Genomic DNA, 20,684 nt, shown 5'->3' with positions numbered 1-20,684 from the left:
AGAAATAACTTTGAATATATGGATTTTTCTAAGTTCTTTTGAGTAGAATGAAAAATCACTGTCACGCTAAGAAGGGAAGGAGGAGTGGCCTGCTCTTTCCTCCACTCCCCCCCGGCATGGTAGTGACAGCGATCACATTTCAGAGTGCTATAAAGGAGTATTTCTTTGCCGGTCAAAAATTTACTAACCGCATCTTTACTGGCAACAGCTGCCTATGCTTTGGTTTCTGTCTTCCAGCCCTTAACAGCAAACTGACAGTCATGCTTTGGATGCATTTACCCTCTGGGAGTTCACCTCTTCAAAAGTCAGTTTGAGCCCAGGAGGGGAGTCGTTTCTCATCCCGAGAGAGCTCTCATGCCATGTAAGAGCTCCTTGGTGCTCTAAACAAAATACCTCATTTCTCTAATAAACTAAGCTGAATTTTTGGTGGAATTAAAACCTCTAATCTAGAAAATGTTCTATGTTTAGTAAACTGTTGAAAAGTAGATCAGGCAATTTGTTTGAACAAAGGATAGCAGGGGTGGTGGGAATAGAATTCTGTATTTAATTCTGTTTGATTAGGAAAGTTACACAGCCTGTCATTTAACTTTTAGGACAGCCATAAAATGTCTTTGCCTTCTGCTGAATTGCTAGCCAGGCCTCCAGGCATCAGGGTTGTTTCTGCTTAACACTCCAGCTCAAGGTTGCCAGTTAATAGGTAAGGATAAGGACCGATCCATTGCATTTTAATAGATACGACAAAATCAGGCAGAAGTACTGCAAAAATGACTTGATATATATGGAAGTAATCATGTTTTAATGCCTAGTAGCTGCAGATGTTCAGATTACTATAATGCTATTAAAGTGAGTATCTATTAATACACAAACATTTCAATGACACACAAAAACAGAGCCAAACGAAAACCCGAAATAAAACCAAAACTAAAATTGCCTGTTTATTGGAATTAGCCTTCAATCACTTATTCATTTCTAACAGGCGAAAGGCTGTACATCTGAAAATATCATGCTCCCACTCTGTTCTCCCTCCCATAGTTCATAGATTGCTTTTATGCTTCCATCTACCTGTATGTGAAATCATTTCACCATTTTAATTTTCTCTCTCTGTGATTTCAAGATACTGTATATCAGTTTGCACTCACTGGGCACTTAACCTTCCTATTATAATTTTCTTTCTGTATCATGCTCTCCAGTACAATTGCACATAATTCACTTTTATCAGTTTTGTATTAGTCACTGTGGTCTGATCTAGGTCCTGCCTGCATTAAGGAAATTTGCATCCATGTAACAACATCGCTGTGGTTATTACACTAGCGTAAACCTTTAATGCATATAGTCTGTGTCAGGGCAAAGTGAGGCTTTCAGTGCTGCAGTTTAATCCAGTCGCATAATTAATTTCCCTGGTACAGACAGGGTCTCTCATTAGCCTCCCCCTCCCGGTCCTTCCCTCCTGCTGCTCCAAACACCAGTTACACTCTCCATTTATTAGCACAAGCAGGAGCTCATGGAGACAATGAAATGGAAATTTTAAGATGCTGGTGATTTAATCGATCACACTTGATGCCAAAAGAAGTGTTACCACTGACTTCAGTGAAATTGGACTAGACTGTTGCTGGATGCTTCTAAAAACACCATCCTTTTTAATATAAGGCCTCCTACGCCTACGGAGAGCAGGATTATACAAAATGGTGACAAAATACAGATGGCCACGAGGAGCATGTCTGATATCGGTCTTAGTGTTGGGAACATCACTGTGTGAGATGACTGTGGACCAAGCACAAGAGTGAATGCAGCTTATCCCCTGGCACCGCCACAACAGGGAGTCTCCCTGTGCTTTGAAGAACTGGCATGCTATCTTGTGATATGCATATTCAAAATACCATCTAGTTACCACAGTTGACCTCGGTCTTGAAAGAAATGCATAAGCTATTAACCATGCCTGCAGATCAAGGCCTCAGATAAGTTGATATCGATGTTGGCTTAAGGAGGGAAGCATGTCTTAAAAATTAGAAAGATTAAATTTACATTTAACGCTTACCTTGAAATAAGACTCCCATAAGTATTACTGGAAAAAAAGTAGATTTTCTACTCATTTAACTGCATCCAAAGCACCATTTATTTTGTCCATATATTTTCATCATTGACATTATTATGCCTGAAAGTGTGATTGGAAAAAGTGGGCTACTATAACCCTTGCACACAGAAAGGCAGAAAACTAAATTTTCAACTGTTTTTTTAATTTTTAATATTCTACTGTCTAGTGGCTATTTCAGATTAAATTCATTGATTTATCTACCTCCAAAGAAACTGATAGCAGTGATTGTCAGTGGTAAGACCAGACTAATGGTCCATCGAGTCCCATTGACTATATCCCATTTTGTCAAAGTCCTAGAGGTCTTTTGCAAAACAAGTTCAATTTAAGCTTGAGGTGAGTTAGTTGGTATTTCTGCCAGTGGTAAGAGAAAGTCTTCAAATGCTAAAGCATCTAGGAGACAAGCGATGATTGATTTTTCTGGAGGAAATTATGGTGGATCTGAGTCTACTTGTTACTGGTGGCTAAATTCCCCGCTAAAATTTGAAAAAACAAGGTTTGTCAAAGCAGACAGTGACAACAGCAGTGCACAAAACGGTTATATAGGCAATCCATGTGCTGAAAACATGAACATGGCAAGAGAACTAGTACTTGAAAGTAGACATAGCAACTATGGCAGCTGGCAGAGAGCGGTGAGGGGGGTGTAGTTAATGGGAGCAAGCACTCAGTTGATAGTTTAGGTCTACACCAGCTGGCATCAGGATGAACAGGGTTAAGTTGGGTCTTCCAACCAAATTATTTATTAATTGGGAAGTTTAAATATCATATTAATTTACCTGCTTACACCCATGCTCATAAATTAAAGTGGGTTTTTCTTCCACTTTAATCCTTAGGAAGCATTAATTAGACAACACTAGAGTAGAAGCATCCCTGTTCTTCTCATATAATTTCTGAGACGTGTTGACAGCAATGTTTGAATGACAAGTGGAGATGAAAAAAATCATTAAGCTGGAAGTAATGTGAGACTTGCAATTAAGTTATTATTGAACACGTATATTACAGCTGGTCCAGAAGCCCCAGGTGGCAGAAGGGCATCATAGTATCAGGTACGGTGTGAAAACATGCCATCTAGCCTCAGAGAATGTACTGTCTACGAATTGATTATCTTCAGTAAGTACACGGTGATACCGCATGTTTGCTGTGCTTTCTGAAATGAGTAAGGAAAAGCACTTACAAAACCACTACTTCTACATGCCTGGGTTGCTATAAAATACGTGAGGGAAAGAGTGCTTTTTGTCCCTTTTTACTCGTCATCCCAAAGGTTAGAGTCATCTTTTTGACCCCACAATCTCAGAAAGTGCCTCTCTGACAAACTTAAAAACCCCTACATCTTTTATATGGTGTCACTTGAAACCTATGTTAGGAATTTGAAGTCCTTGACTTAACCGAAACTGAAAAAATATATTAGTTGGCCAAAGTAGTCAAAATGTGGGGCTGGGCTGGAGGTGACCAAGGACATCAGGGAAGGCAAACTGCAGAATACATTTTCAAAATTTTAGCAGCTCCTGTGGTCGGTCAAACATAAACATACCTTCTCATGCTGGTCTTGCACAGCTAAAGCTAATACTTCCAAGTGGAGAACTATGCCATAGGTCCATGACCTTGTCAGCTCTCATAAACCCAAGTGAATCGGGCGTAGCGAATATGTGAACGGCAGACATCTGAGGAAGCCAAATCTGCATTTCGGGCTTTGCTCCTGGGTCCGTGCTCAGTCAATGCCCCGCAGAGGTGTCCACGGCCACCGTGCTCCTACCTGTGCTAGAGTTTGCTGTAAAACTGAGGCTTGACCCTAGTCCTATCATAAGACTTTGTGTAATAATAACAAAAAGTTAATATCATCTTCTAGGCAAAAGCCCAAAGCGGAGTTTTAGAGATGTGATGGAGTTACCATACTGTGATACATCAGCTGAGCTACAGTAACAGACTGCGTGCACGCTCCTGCTCCATGCCAAAGCTGAGCTGAACCATGTTAGTATGAATCTCAGCACTCAGCCCATGAACGGTAACTCGCTAAATCACAGTTATTCTATCATCTCTATGAGTTCTATGTGGTCATACTCTGCCAATTAAAAATGCATCTTGTTTTTCTGCGAAAATTTGTTTTTTGACATCCCTTCCTCAGACCAGTGCCACATTTCATTACAGAAGTGACTACATTTCAGTGCTGGACGTTCCTTAATTACAGGCTCGCACATGCATAGAAGAGTAAAGATGGTCTCTTCAGGTCAGGGCTCCTACACTAAGTCTGGGTCAACAGATGCTGTGTCGAGTTTCTACTAGTCCCCAGAGGAGATGTCACCGTTTCCCAGTCAGCACTTTCAATAATTCACCGCAAAAACAGACAGAAAGGGAAACAGAGGTAGCAGCAACTTAAATCTTACTCGTTGAAGAAGCAAACTGTTTTCTTCTTGTCCTTCCACCCGATGCCCGGAGTGCAATGCATCACCACCCGCCCAGGAGTCCTCTGTGCAGCAGAGGACAGTCACCGAGTCCTTCCCTTCTCTTGCATCAACAGCTTCACTGTGGCTGCAAACCTGAATCCATCCTTGTTGTAATTCACGACTTCCACTGAGGCAGAGCAGACTAATGTGCACTTTATTATAATGTGTACTTCGCTGTGCTTTGGGATCCTGAAAGATAACAGAGGTTTCAGGAAACTTATTGCTATTTGTTATATAACCTGCTAACAAAAGGGACTTATAAGAATTCTGCTCAGGCTTAATTACAGCAACACAGCTGTAATACTGTGATCAGCTGGAGCCAGATTCAATAAAATCTCCATCCGGCTCCTGTACAGAGACCTACGTGAACCTGATTCTTTTCCTGGGCTTCCAGCCCAGAAATTAGATGGAGTTTTTATTTAAGCTCTTACGTGTCAACTTTCTTCGTCAACACCCAGCTCGCTCAGCCTAAGCAGGAAGGCGCAGCCCGGCACGGCACCCCCTCGCTGCAGGAGCACGTTTTACCCGCTTTTCCCCCTCCCGTCCCAGGTAGCGCGGGGAGTTCACGCCGCCCCGGGTAAATTCCAGCGGAGCCTTCCCGGGCTCTCAGTGAAGCCGCCGCCTTCCCCCTCCGCTCCCCGGCGCCGCCGGCCCCCGCGGGACCTTCCCCGCACCGCGGTTGGGCTGGGCTGGGCTGAGCTGGGCTGGGCTGGGCTGGGCTGAGCTGGGCTGGGCTGAGCTGAGCTGGGCTCGGCGCGGCCCCTGGGTGGCGGGGGAGCGGGTGGGCGGGAGGCCGGGCCGGGGCCGTCCCGCCCCGTCCCGCCCCGCCCCGCCGCCTGAAGCGCGGCGCTCGCCGCTCCAGAAGAGGCGCCGGGCGCCGCGGGAGCCGCAGGATTACGGCGGGTGGCTCTGCGGGAAGGGCTCCGGCGAGGCTCGGTGGCGGCGGCGGGGAGCGGTTCGGCTTGAGGTGGGCAACTTCGGGGAACAAAGTTGGGCTGGGTGCCCGGCGGTGGCCGCCGCCCCCGGGGTCGCGGCTGAGGGGGGCGGCGTGGCGGAGGGCTTCCCGCCGCGCCGAGCCGCCCGCGCGTGTCCGGCTGCCCTCAGCGCCCCCCCCCCCCCCCCCGCGCCGCTGCCGCCCCTTGGGTCGCCGCGCCCCGCGGAGCGCGGAGGAACCGCGGCCGCCGCGCGTGGGGCCGCTTCGTGGGCGCCCAAGTTGGCGGCGCGGCGGGGAGGAGCGGGGCCGGGGGAGCGGGGCTGAGCCCCGGACGCCGCCGGCGGCGAGCGCGGGGTAACGGCTCCGGCTGGGATCGCAGCCGGCATCAGCCCGCGGGGGCGCGCAGCTGACGGGTGTTATTTTAAACGCCGCGGAGAGGGGTCCCTGCCTGGTTCGGGTGAAATAGCGGGGGTCGATGTGCCTCCTCGCTGAACCCCTCCACGGTCCAGTGCAGAAAACAAGGCTCTTCCCAGGTAAGGCGCAGCACGGGCGCTTCTGCGGCACCGGTGCAAACGCACCGCTGCTGTTCGCCTGATTGATTTCTAATAATTGCATTAGCGAGGCACCTCTCCTTCCCGCGTGCGCGGCGGGGAGCCGCTGCGCGACTTCCCTCCTTCTAATGCGTCTCCTCCTCAGTTGCAAACACTCCATGAGACGTCCTTGGTTCCGAAGCCGCTCTCTCGGGGCTGGGGAAGCGCCCGAGACCGCGGGGGGGGGCAGCGGCGCCGGCCCCTCCGCCGGCAGCGGGTGCACCCGCGGGGCTGGGCGCTGCTGGGGTCCGTCCGCTCGGCCTCACCCGGGCGGCGGCGGCGGCGCGTAAAAGCTGTTGAAAATCTGAATGTTCGCGTGCTTTTTTTGTTTGTTTGTTTGTTTTCCCCACGAAAATTGTTTTAAGTGAATCTGGAGTTACTCAAGTTCTAAATCTGTGCTTCTCTGGCTTTGCTTTTAATTGCGTACTAATAATTGTCCCAAATTCAAGAACGTGAGTATATGAGCTTTTTCTCCTCTCTCTCTGTCTCTCTGATGTCGGTGGGAATGCTAGCATGTTGGTTTACAAACAACAACCCCACACCGCTCCAGTGAAGGCTTTTTGAAAAGCTTTTTCTTTTTCCTCTCGAATAATGGCTTTGCTCTTTCTGTGCATCATTCGGGACCATTCCGTTTCCACTGAATTCTGACAAAACCAGAACTTTCCCATCAGACATAGGGAAGAGAGATTGAGCTGGACACGAAGTTTCAGTGGTATCTCACTCGGTGTAGTCGGCGGTAACATGGCTCGGCACAGCTGATGGCTCTGCTCTCCCTCTGTTCCTGTAGCTCTCTGCAATAGCCTTTCTGCAGGTTTTGTCTGCTCTGGTGTTCGTTCTTTAGTGATTTGCCGCCTCTTTTGGAACTTTTTGATTTTTTTTTTATTTATGATTCATACCTTATTGGGCATGAGCTGCTGATGTCCCCAGTATCACTGTGTGACCTTGCTGCCAGTTAAGTATGGTGCCTGGCTGTGATTAACCTACATCCAAGCACCATTTTGTTGTACGCGTCGGAGAGAGATCAGTCCATTTCTGATGTGAAATGATCCAGCAATAGCCTTGGGTGCTAACTGGTTAGTCATGATTACCTTACTGATGACATTGACACACACACAAGATCAGTAGCATACTGATTTTTAGCTGTCCTCAAAGTGCTTGTTTTATACAAGAGGAAATAATGTCTATTTTCATTATGAGTGCAAAAATATAAAAATCAAGACCTTATGAAGGACAGGCAAACTCTCCAAACTATCGACTGCGGTATTTTGCAAGAGAAACTTGCACTGTAGCTCAAGCTGCATGCCAAGTTTGTTCAGTGATATAATTTGTACATAACTTCCCACATACATTAAAAAATTATTAAGATTAATAATGGAAATGCTGAACTAACTTTTAAGCATTGAAAGAGTATTGCTACTCCATGTGGAATTATTCCAGAAAGTTATTTATTATGCAAGAGACTTTCCATAGCAATCTGGCAAACGAATTTGTGAAAACATTTGAGGAAAATGGTTTAGTGAACATGTATAATTCTTACTAAAAATGCTGCCAACTTGATGTTGGGGCTGCAATTTAAAGGCATGTTGATGCCCTGCGATTCTTCCCTGTGCCGTGAGCTCTCTATCCTGCTACACGGGCACTTCTCTTGCTCATCAGGGCACCTACAGGCTTTATAGTATTTTTACTTCTCTGTATTAGTCTTAGCGTTGCCTTGCACTGGGAGTGAACTACAGGCTCTGAGCTGAAAGCGTTGGTGTTTTCTGCGTGTGCTAAAGCAGTGGGAGGTGCCACTCGGGTCCCTGTTGTCAGAGCAGAGGATCTGCAAGTTGGCGCTGGCATTTGCTACAGGATTTTTCCAGAGTTGGTTTTGCGGACGGTTGCTTAATGACTAGAACATCAGGTAGGGGTTGCCTAATTAATCTGCAGCTTGGTACCTTTTGTGTTAAGGGAGGTAATACTACCAGATTTTTTGAGAAAGCCTGCGGGGTTCGGAGCCGCTGCGGAGCGGCAGCAAGCTCTGGCCCTGCACGTAACTCCTGTAGCTCTGGCAGTCATTCAGCTCCGATGCCAGTGACCTTAGTTAGGGTCTTGCACAGAAATCCGTGCTTGTATCCAGTTGGCTGCACGCTTTGCAAATCCCTGGGCTTGGGGACTTAAGGATGTGTGAGTTACGGACCTACCAAAACAACTTGTTCTTTAAATTCCTAAAGAGCAAGTCACTGTAGCTATGTAGTGATGCCATATTTTCGTGCTACTTTTCTATAATGTTTGTATTGAAGTTTCCTCCCACAAATAAACATTGGCAACCACTTGTGCAGGGGGGGGTGGTTTGGAGGTGTGGTTTGTTTTTTTGTTTTTGAGCAAGGCTCACTGTCTTTCATTTTGTGCTGCTTCTTTATGTTCTTGTGGTATTGTAATGGGAGATTTCTGCAAATAGGTTCAATCTTTTTACTTTTCTTCCTGGAAGAGACTGATTCTCACAAGTGATATAAACCAATGGTTTTATATGAATGTAAGTGATTGTCAGGGTTTACTTTGATGCTAGAAGACGCATATTAACTGCAATCTGAAAACAAGATTTTTTTCACTCATGGTGAAAAGTGGCACGGTGGTGTGGTGCTGAGGAGCCGGCAAGCCTACAGAGGGAGAGGAGAAGTTATTAGTGATGAGGAATGACTGTGGCTGGTGGTGAGTATCCTTCCTGAGTATAAAGAAGGCTTTGGATGACTTGAGAAATAATTACAAGATGGGGCTTGATTTACTAGGAAGTGCAAGGAAAATGGGAAGTCTGTTCATCTGTAAGTTAGTTTTTGTGTGTATTAGCTTTCATCCTTCTTGGTACTGCCTTTGGCAGCTAGATCTGTCTTGTTCTAATATCAAATATGTAACCTTCCAGTTCATATTTGGAAACTAGTGAACACTAGATTATAGTGACCTGAGATGGATGCATGCAGTAAAGTTGAACGCTACTGAAGTTACAAGTGATGGGAAATGACTTATTCAAGGGACTTCTTTGATGAATGCATCGCTTAAGCTCGTGTTGTACGTGGGTGATGTCAAGATAGATTAAATGGGAAGATACTTTGAAACCAACTTTTGTTTAAAGAAGTTTAGAAACTTTCTGTTTTGGTTCTTCAAAACTGAATGTGCCACAGAAACTGTCTCTGGAAATGGAAGAGCAGAAGACTTGCTTTGATGCCCATGCTCTGAAATGGTCGCTCTGTTGCTGCTATCCTTAACAAAACATATCTGCAGTGACAGTAAGTCCTTTCCCAAGTCTTTTTTTGGGGTGGTGGTGGTTTCTGGTGGGGTTTTTTTGTTTTGCAGCTCTACAGCTTGTTTCCCTCAGAGGCAGCCTTTTTCAGCCAAACCAGGGAAAGATCAGTCAGTGATTATCCCAATTAAAATGCAGAAACACGAAGTTGATAGAGCTGCAGTCTTCTTATGCTAACATCTCCACATTTGATTTAGTGAAGCTATTTAGAGTCATAGCCCTAACTTTTTAATGTAGATTTGAATATGCACATTTTATAGCATGTGGTGCACGAGAATGCATTAGAGGAAAAAATTAAAGACTCATCAGTGACACCTTGTAATGTGCCTTAACTTCTCCCAAGTAACTAGTGATAGGACAAGAGGAAATGGCCTCAAGTTGCGCCGGGGAGGTTTAGATTGGATATAAGGAAAAATTTCTTTACTGGAAGAGTGGTGAAACATTGGAACAGGCTGCCCAGGGAAGTGGTGGAGTCCCCATCCCTGGAGGTATTTAAAAGACGAGTAGATGAGGCGCTTAGGGACATGGTTTAGTGGGTGGTGGTGTTGGGTTGATGGTTGGACTCGATGATCTTAGAGGTCTTTTCCAACCTCAATGATTCTATGATTAACATAGGAAAGGATTAGGTAAAGGCTGCAGCTTTGCATGGACTGAGGGGTACTTTCCTATTTACAGGTACTGATTCAGTGCTCAAAAGGCCACGTTGTTCTCGTGTCCATTGGGACAGATTAAAACCAGACCAAAGTTGATGGTTTTTTAAATGAAAGTGTGTCCAGGAGGGTACTGTTTGCATAACAAAAATGGGGGGGGGGACGACACACACACCAAACCCTTTGACGGCAGTCAACTTAAATTTACTATACATAGGTTGGGGTTTTTTTTCTAGTGTGCTAATACGAAGAAAAGAGGGGCTAATACAGAATGAAGGGAAGTGGCAGGAGTTCAAAAAATCTTAGGGATTCTCAGTCTCATACTTGGTTGAATGAAGAGAGAAGGTGGTGGGCAGCTGGTGAAATAATGCAGATAGTTGGTCTTTTTTTGTGTGTCAAGCTAAAATATGCATGTTAAAATTTGGTCTGAGAAAAGATAAATTAAAATACAGCTCATACATATATAGCATTGACTTTATTTGAAAGAGCAGTTAGTTTTATACTCTTAAAATTTCACTTTTTAAATGTAATAAAGTATAATATTATTCCTTAAAATCAATAATACTTTTATTTTTGCATAGCTGATGTGGGATTTTTTTTCCCAACCTTTAACTTTTAAGTATTTTTCTCTTGAAAAATATATCTTTATCAATGTAAAGAATAATTAATTGGCAGATTTGCTGCATTTCCAGCTGAGTGAAACAGCAGTCAGAGCTACTGAAGCTGTGCTCAGCCCTGAACAATCACATCTGCAGCCTACTTGTGCTCTCCTGGAGAAACTTACCTAGTGAGAATGGACAGTATTTGAAACCAGGGCATGTATTTTAGTATTTTGTTAATCCTGATTGCACACAGGAGAAACTTCGTCGGTGTTTGCAGTGTTTGACTGCGAGTCATGAAGCATTTAAAATACGTACTGCAGAGCTACCAATATGGTGAGCACCCAGAAAATGAGACACAGCTTCGAGCAAGTGCTTCAGATAATAGGAAGAGAAAACCACGGATGACCAGACTTGTCTGGGAGGTTCTTATTGATCAGTCAGTTATTGGGTGTTGAGAAATAGAAGAATAAACCTCAGGTGTTTTCCATGAGAGAGTTGTACTGCTAACTCGCACCCCAATGCACCAAGCTCAGGCAAGTATTTCTCCTAACTGCTTTGCACTGAGGTACTCTCACAGCAATAGGTTAGACTTTTTTTTTCCTTTAAATATTGGAAATAAGTAAGTTATTGTCAGAGAGACTAATTCCAGCTAGTCAGGCTGACATGGTTATGAAGAGCATGCTTTGAAATTTAACAGTTGGCCGAATTGTCTTTTTTTTTTTTCCTGAGCTGTTACCTGCTTTATTTCTTGTGTATGGAAGTCTTGTCGCTGAACCTAAACACTGGGGTGGGGAACCAAAAAACAACCAATCAAATAAAACCCCCCCAAAAACTGGTGTCTCAACATCAGATCACTTACTGTGCAATGCTAATATGACTTTAGTTGTGTATGTATACAGATGGGTGAAGCAACAATGCAAAGATGCAATGGAAATTGTTTTCATTTAAAGGCTCATTCCTTCTGATGCGCTGCTGTGATGGGCAGAGGGCAGGCATGAAGGTCTCTGTAATACAGTGCATATTATTTAAATTTCTGACCTGCAGTTTGAGGGGGAAACACGTATTATGATAAGGAGTTCATAAGTGTGAGCATGAAGTAGCTTATAAAAATCTTTCTGCAAGTGAAATCTGACTTAGAAGACGGTGCCACCAACCTCCCTGTTGTCCCGGGGGCCTGTGTGCTGTCTAATACGTTGCAATTCCAACAGCTGAGGTTGGAGCAAGACTCCTATGCTGTACCTCCGACCCCAGGTGTGTGTCTGGTGCTGGCAGGTGTCCCTCTGCTTTTCTGATTGAAGCTTATTTGCAGCAAAAGTCCAGAATGATTAAACTGGCCCAGCTGTTACAAAGTAGTTCCTCCATGCTGTGTTTAAATGAAGCATTTTTTTTACCCTAGTAAGTCACTTGCATAGCACAGTGGCCAGGGAAGCTGTGAAGTCAAGACCTGTTCTGCTCGAGTGAGGTCTGGTGGACACAGCACAAGAAGCACCAGAGGCATCGGATATGGGCAGGAGTTTCGTATCTATTGCTATAGATCTATTCCTATATGCTGTTTCTTTGGTTTTGAGATGTATAGTTGAGGAAAGACATGCTTGTACATTCAATTGTAATGGAGAAGTGAGAAATCTTGAGTTTTACTGTACTTTTAAAACAGTAGTTTGAGCTTCATTGAAAATTCGTGGTTAAATCCAGATTACTTTGCCATTTACATTTTAATCCAAGCAGCAGTGGGCCACCCTGCATTAATTGTTTTAGAAAATGCTCCTCTCCCTATTCCTGGGGGTTTTTTTTTTGGTGTATTGACTCACTTTAAAAAAAACAAAAACAAACCACCATACTGTTTCTCTAGCTCTGCTGAAATCACAGTGCCATGTTTGTCATTTGGGGAGTGTGTTTCAGTTCAGTAGGCCTTGACAATTCTGAAGAGTATTATTGCTCAACATATTTAGGTCTCTTATGAAATTTAAAATACAATAAATTACAGCTGTTTGTAGCTGTAAACCTCTCTTTGGAGTAAATTGGTGGGGAAAATCAACTGGTTTTCTACAGTCTGACTTTAATGTAAAGCATGGCCAGTGTCCCTTTCACTTGTACTGAGGTCAGTACAATAATTTTCAGTGTATTGTGCTACTTGACTACATAAGGAGCAATCCTGTCTAATCCAATCCAGAGCAGGTCAGTAAATGATAAATTTTGTTAGCTTGCAAGCATACTGATTTTCACAGTTCATTTATAGAAGAATCGCGCATCTCTGTGTTTGAAGACGCTCCATTTGTTGAAGTCAGTGTCTCTTAGCATTCCCAGTAAAATGTGCAAGATGAAAAATACTATTTTAATGGCATGTTATTGTGGAGATATTTTACATAGAGAAACTGGGAAATCGGACTCGTATGGTTGATGCAGAAACCATAATTTACTCTTCCTGAATATAATCAGATGTTTTGATTTCATCCTGGCTTCTTAAGGCTTATTGTAGTCACCTGGATATATGTCTGTCCTGCCTGTCCGTCTGTCCTGCTGGTTGAGGATAGTCTGTTTCTGAACCCATGAAAACAGGATCTTTCTTTGCTACCACCCAACCACTTACTGGTGCCCTCACTGAGAGGGGTACGAGCATCAGGGTGAGCTTGATGCTTATTAGATGCTGGAGCAGGTAGTAACCCTTGGTGGTCCTGATCCTGTAGGTGCAGGGCAGTAACACTCGCCTGGATGGTGGGACTGTGTGTTGGTAGAACATAAAAGCCGCATGCGATTCTGCATATTTATATCAAAAGCTCATGACTAAAAAATGTCAACATTTACTGTGATGACGGTTTAAATGGTAACTTTTTTGGTGCTTGCTGCTACAAGTGTAGTGCAGGTCATGTGTGTGCAAAGTTGAGGTTACGAGTGGGAGGAAAGCTCGCTTCAGCATCCTGGGTTATTTAACATCTCAGGCAAGCGTGTTTATGTAGGTTGTAAATGACAATAAAAAGAAAAGGCTGTATATGCATGTATGTTATACTAGGGTAATTTATAAAGCAGAGTATAGGTTGATAACATTTCTGCTAGGTCACTGCTTGACCACCAGTATCTCTTTCCCACTGAAGTGTGTTATGCTCTGGGAACATGCTGCTGGACAATTAAATAGTAAAACGTTTGTTGCAGTTTTTAAAAACAAATGCTGTAAAGAAACCTAGTACAGCGATGAGGAGCTATTAGCATATACACTATCACATATGTGCATACACTTTGAGTCTTTCCCTTCCATTATTAAGATTAGTAGAAGACCCTTTATGTTCTTACCTTTAGTACTTCAAATCTGAGCATCCAAATGCTGTGGAAAATAGTGGTGAACATTAATGCTTTTGAAAGACTGAGTTAAGGAAAAAATACATTTATCTTTCAGGTTATTCTGTTGAGTTTTCTGTCTGCAGTTAAATATTTTGTCGCAGGAAATGATATTGTTCACTGCAATAAGACGACCAGAGGGTGGTTTTAATAATTCTAAATAATTGCTGCAATCGATACACAATTTTAAAACAGCAGGATTTATAAATGTGGTGGTGAGAGTAGTGTAGGATAATGATTATATAGGTAACTATGGCATATTATTGAAATACTGGAGGTTTGAAGGTGTGATTTCCCCCCCCCCCCCCAGCATTTCCACAGTTATGGGAGAGCTGTGTTAAGTAAGGAACTTCCCTAACTCCTGTTGGCAGTGGTTGTCTCCTTGACCATATGTTTCTGTTTGGAAGCTTGTAGTTAGCTGGTGAGGAAGATTTCTCTGGGCTGTGATGTAGTTCAAACCCTGGAGTAGATGCTTAACAGTGATGCCAGGAGGTAACCTCACTTCTACAGGTGGGGTAGGATCTCAGGGCTGTAATGGGCACATTTTTGTTTTGCTGTAAAGCAATTAAATCACATTATGCAGTTTCTTGTTGTTTACCTAGCAGAAAATAGGGTTTTCTTAAAACAGCTTCATTAGAGGTCAGTACTATATTAACTATTAGCATTTATTAGGTGGTGGAACAGGACTTTGTTTCAACAATGCTTTGGCTATTAAATCCCTCCATGCCATCTCCTCTAAAATTTGGTCACTTTGAATACTCAAGGAGATGACAGTTGCAGAGAAACCAGAAATGTGTTGCAAGGAACAGCTGGTGCTCTTCATTTCTTCTGCTGCCAACCATGGCTGGTAGGAAGGGCAAATCAAGGACATGGTCACAGAAGGGAGGCTGTTCCAGTGAAGGCTGAACTTCATCACAGCCTTTCGACTGCCCTGAACATCCAGAATGATGCAGAAGGAGCCCATTGCCAATCCAGCATGGTCGTGGGATGCCCCATTTCAAGCCACATGCTCAAACCTGCTTGTGTGGAATTGAGACCGGAGGGAGGAGAGCCAAGTTCAGGCTGGAATCAGCCTTTTAATCTTTATGGCTTGGGGTTTTTTTGTTGTGGTTTTCAAACTTTTTCTTTTTTTACAATGGAGTATATGCCTGAATAATTGGTAGGCCACTGTTTCCATTTTGAATTACAAGGGCATGTTCTTATAAATACTTGTCCCTGAAAAATGTGTGAAATTATTAAACACTAATTTCTCTGTCATGTTGATCTGCACTGAATTTAAGGTTCATTTCGTTGGTCCATATGGTGAAACCGTTAATGATATCAGTTAAGTTTCCTTTTAACCTTGGGATTTAAGAATATATTGCCTTAGAGTTATTAAAAGGCAAGCTTTACATTGAAAACACTTGTGCTATGTCACAGGGGAATATATTTAAACATTGGTTGACTGAAGCTAAAACAAGAGAGTAGCCTCGCCACCTTTGAAAGACGTCTGTTAAGTTAGCCCTAGTTCTGAGCGTTGGTACTGGCTTCTGGATCATTCAGGTCTGCATCTGGCTCTTTAGGAAAACTCCTAATGTTTTTGTACGTGAATTGGCATTCGTTATACACTAGTGCTGGCTCCAACTCTTTCCTTTCCATCTGTCCTAATTTTTGCTTGTGTCGACTAAATACATCGAGTGTGGTTTTTTGACTGTGCAGATAAATGTATGAAAATAAGTATCTGCTTTGGGTAGTCTAGGTGGAGAGGATAGGTTTTGTAACTTTTCTCTCTTTTGTATGAGAGTGCATGTAAATATGTGAATTGAATCATCTGTTAGCATAATGGCTTGTAAAGAGTAATAGGTGTAATTTATTCAGGGTTTCTAAGTGCTTTCATGTAACTGTCTTTCCAATGAAGCTGAAGCCACAAGACATAGGGAATTGAAGCTTTCCCTGAGACCACAGATCAAGCCAGGAGGTGAATATTAATAGCAGATTATCTTTTCCAAACATGCTTTCCTATGTCTGGATCTTGTGAACTGGACACTGTATACAGTGGTTTAAATCAATGGCAAATGCTGCTGAGCAATACCTCCAGAAAGTTTAGTGGAAGCCCCACTGAAGGCTGTTAGTAAGTTGATCAACTTACAGCAGAGGAAAGGGAATCAACAGCTAAGTTAAGACAGACTTCTAACTTTTTTTTTAATGTTTGTTCTCCCATTCATGAGCAGAAATACTTGCCTTAGTAACTAATGTGTGGATTAACTGATAGGTAAGAGGTTAAATTTTATGGAAGCTCTGCTAAAAGTCATGCAGGATATTATCTTTGTGCTTGATTGTGTCGTTCCTTGCGTTTTCTTCTGTGGCCAACATCTTTTTAGTTTATGTAACTGGAAAATGCTAAAAGTTAAAGGTGGTGAGTCAGATATTTTGCGATCTTCAGGGAGACAATTTGCACAGTATCCCAGTCTGGCTCTTCAGGTAGATATATGTACTGAATGGAGAGGATGACTGCCTACTGCTCTATGATCGGGGTAATACTTGCTATTCCTTAAAAATGGGATCCTGAATATTAAGTTGAGTGTAACTACTGGAGTGAGAGTGAGTACCAGTGAATGGAAATGGGGGAGAAATCTGTGTTGCTGTGTTTATGAATGAAGCGAATGCTTAAAAGATGCAAATGAGCAAATATGAAGAACTAAATACTTAAAATCCCTTTACATGTTGAGTACTGAAATATGCAGAAATGTTGGCAATGTGCAAATTGGCTGTATAGGGTTGGCAAATGTTTATCTTGTGGTCTATGTAATGCTACTTGTGGCAAATTACTTCAAACACATTAAAATCTCCTACAATGATGACTGTGAGTTTTAACCCTTTTAAAAGAACTCACACATAGCTCACAAACTCTGTGAAGAGCTGTTCGGGTCGTTGTTTCATCTCTGCAGATGGGGAGACTTGGAGAGGTGAAGGAAGGTGCCCATGATCAGGGGTGTTGTAAATTCCTGAGGTTCATGGCAGCTTGGGGAACTACCTCCCAGGGGACACAGGGGAAAATGGTGTGTTAATTAGTCTCTTGATTATGCGTTGGTGTCTGTAGGTAGAACAGGGACCGCTGCAGCACTTCATTTTAGTGCCAACTCTCTTCTACCCTCTTTTCCAAGAGCCTCTTACCCTCTGGCCAGACATGTCTGGTCACTCGGCAGGACATCCACACTTCCCTGTGGGTGGAGGAGGAGCTGAGGAGGGTGGCCGGGGAGGCTGTTGAGTCTCCTCCAAGGGAGAGGCACGAGCCTCATCAGCTGAGCCTCTCTGCTGATCCATCTTCTGGGATTTTTCTTTCTTTCCTCCCTTTTTGATGAAGCCCGAGAACATTCAAATGGAGAAGCATTTGAGTCTTCACTTAAAGTGAATTGATTTCTTTGTTTTATCTGCTCTGTAACCTGATTTAAAACAGGCAAACTAAACATAAAACCTCTCCCTGTTAAAGTTGTTTTATCAGCCATATGGTATACTGGGTTTTTAATGTATCGGTTTCTAGCTCTCACATTTTATCTTTAGGATTTTTCTTGCCTCTTTTTCCATTAAATTCTGAGCAAGCTGCTCAGGTCGGGAGGCTGCAGATGATGCTGCCCTATTAAAAAGGGGAGGGGGAAGAGTTTACAGTAGAAATGATAGTTTTACCTAAAAATTTGCAGAATTCATTAGTTGAGGCTGAGCTGTGGTGGAAAATAAGCATTGCCACACGTGTCTTGGAGTTTTTGCCACTTCCAAGCGATGCACAAGATGTAAGTTTTTAAGTCTCCTTTATGTGCAGTCATTGGTTTACAGGATAAAAAGCAAAGCTAAAGCTTGCAGAAGAGGAGGGTAAACAAAACTAATTTAGCAGCCAGGAAGGAAGGAAATACAGTTAAGAATAGAGGTAACTTAAATTGATTAATCCCTTCTAGGTTTGAAAGATTTGGGGATAATGAGTAAAAACTTAGAAATGCCTAAGTGACTTGGCTGTTTCTGAGTTATAGTCCTTGAGTTAAGGGAGGCATACAGAGGATCGAGTCACCTATCCCCTTAATAACCCTTTAATTTAGCTTGCATCAGCTCTTTGACTTTATTCATTGCAGGTCTGACAAATGGCTGTGCTGGCATCACCTAAGGAGTGAATAAGTAAGTGAGGGTCCAGGCTAAATCAGCATTGCTGCTGAAAAAGCATCCGTGTAACTGAACCCTCAAATTTCAAAGTTATTAGGTCTTTTGGGGGAAAACCAGAACTTGAGTTCCTAAGGTTTGCAGTCCTTCATGTGAGGTCTTCAACTGTACAGTCCCTAGCATCTGTTTGAGCATTTAAGTGTATGTTTTTAGCAACGTGCACCTCCTCCGGATAAAGATTTATTGATTCTACAGAGATGTTCTAGGTACTCATTAGGTTTGTGTGCACGTCATTAGTGGCGCATGAAAAGCTTCTATTTGTGTACCGAACTTTTTACACCAGAGAAAATACGTGTTTTCTTGTTGCAGACTAAAGATCTCATTGTTCATACAGAAAGATGTATATATGTTTACCTGACCAAATGGCTCCCTGTTAAAACTGGTAGAAGGTGGCTGCTTAAATACATGATGAAAACCTTTTTTTTCTTTTTTCTTTTCCCTTCCATTAGGGTTGGGTGCCAGTTTACCTGGACCTGTACTTAGACCAGTGCTGGAGCCTGCAGAAGCTGCGGAGCCCAGTGCCCCTGTACACAGCCCCGATGAGCTCTGTTGCCATCGTTGCCCAGCTGCAATGGAAGTGCACTTAAATGTCTTTTTCTTCTTGACAAGATAAAGGGCAGCAGCTGCTCACGTGTAATGCTTCTCCTATTCTTGGACACTTACTTGTTCGTCTATTTTCTACTCTTGACTAAGCAAGAGTTAGCTTTTGTCCCAGAAGTAGCTAAATTAGTGTAAACTGGAGTTATTTTCCTCTTCTCCCCCTGCTTTTGAGGGTCTGCCTTCTCGCATAGTGCTATTCCTCTTGTTGTGCTTGTCTCGCATCTTTCCTGTTCTACAAATTCTGTTGAAGTTTCAGTGGGAAAAGTGATGAAGCCTTACAGAGAACTGGCAAACGATTTGTGGAATCAAATGCAATTACTGAAGTAGTTGCCTATATACCGTAGTTTTCCTTTTATATGTTTAGCTTAATCTGTTTATAGATCTCACAGTCTATCAATTTCTCACTATAATTGTTGTAACTATTGGATTTTGAATCTCACGTTGGCTATCTTTGCTATTGTATTGCTAAAGAAAATAAAAATCTGTATGGCTCTGTAAAGAGCTGTTTTTCTAATGCTTTAAAAGCTGTAGTTTAGTCTATTTGAGCATCCTTTTTCCTTGATAAGCTTAAAATGCAAGCAGAAGAGGGGTTATGTCTAACCACGCTATTCTTCTGTGACTGTTATATGAAGAACAAGTAGGGTTTCCTCCCCTCTTCTCCTTTGGAGAATAACAAAAGGTTGTTGGTTTTGCTTGGCATTTTGTTTTGTAGTAAGTTCTTCCCTGCCACATAGCTGTGGTTCGCACACCAAAATCCAGATCCTGGAAAGTTCCGGTATTTCATCAGGTGCACTTGTAGACCAGAAAGCCCTTCTGCAGATCTGTCCTTCTACAAAGTGGCTGAAATAAGTGAATCTTCATCAAGAAACACACCATCCTCTTCAGAAGCACAGCCCCCAGCAGCCCCTGGTTGGAGGCAAGTGGTCCCAGCCTCTCCGAGAACTGGCCCCTGTGCATCTGCCCTGGTGAGTGCTGTGCCCTGACCTGGTGTTTGACACTGCTGTTGTGCTTCCTCTGGAAGTGGTGATGGTGGCATTTGGTGTCTCTCCATAAGGCACTGGGGTCCAGAAAAGGATCATGGACTTCTTAGCTTTTTCCATGTTGTCTTCAACAACTTCCAAGAGGAGCATAGTGTCTTTTTCATGTTCATTGTTCATTCAAGTCTCAGCTTTGATGCAGCTTAATCAAGACTGGTTGTAAGACTTTAAGCTTTTGACCCAGTCCTGTCCCAAGAGTATTCTTGACTAGATCTATTGTGGGTTGATTGGTTTATTTTCAGATGAAAAATCCTAACAACTTATCGTAAGTCTGTTTTCTGACTAGAATAACTGCAGTATTTATACTCATTTCTACAGGTATTTCCAGATGACTGCGAAACAGCTTTTTCGTAGTCAGGCTCCACTTAGAAACTCTGAAACAATCTCTTGCTCATACTGCCAAAGCTCAGAAGGTGGGCTTACTGTGCAGATGTCCCATGTCATGCAAGGAAAACAAGTATGGCACTTACCTCCTCTACTAAACTGTACCTACTTTTAGTGGGTGGGTGGTTTTTTTTGGGGGGGGGGGGGGGCTTGGTTTTTTTTGGTTTCTTTCATTGGTAAGAGGGCAGACTACGTAAGAGGCAGTACTCAAGAGGCATCTGTCCCAAATGTAACTTCACTTGAAAACTTTTGATATCACTTGCAACTTTCTTAACTGGAGTACATTCAGCATAAGCTCCTTATCTGAAGCTAAGCAGCTTAAGGAAGTTGCAAAGCTCCATCACCTCATTCTTCCTGCTGTTGAGCTATACAATCTCTTCCCCCAGCATCTGAACATCCTAATGTTACAGATTTCAATAACTTGCATAGTTAACTGCTCATGCCTGTATGTTATCCTGAAAGAACAAAAAGCTCCCAGACCTTTCACATAGTTGTGATTTAAAAAACAAAAAAATCAGTAAAACCTGTGAAACTGATAGAAAAGGTTTGGTGAGATTAAACATGAAGT

The 20,684-nt window shown here is 43.1% G+C and overlaps 1 protein-coding gene across 1 annotated transcript in view; it reads left to right on the top strand.

Moving 5' to 3' along the window:
* Nucleotides 1-5,416: 5,416 nt before the first annotated feature.
* Nucleotides 5,417-20,684, top strand: part of CNTN3 (contactin 3) — a 112,772-nt gene continuing 97,504 nt past the window's right edge. Inside the window, exon 1 of the mRNA XM_076346680.1 lies at nt 5,417-5,497. The gene's annotated coding sequence lies outside the window, so the exon portion shown is untranslated. The remainder of the gene's footprint in view (nt 5,498-20,684) is intronic.

This window comes from Aptenodytes patagonicus, chromosome 8, assembly GCF_965638725.1.
Source record: "Aptenodytes patagonicus chromosome 8, bAptPat1.pri.cur, whole genome shotgun sequence".
Lineage (NCBI taxonomy): Eukaryota > Metazoa > Chordata > Aves > Sphenisciformes > Spheniscidae > Aptenodytes > Aptenodytes patagonicus.
Note: the sequence above shows the minus strand (reverse complement) of the source record. Positions and strands in the feature narration are given on the sequence as shown.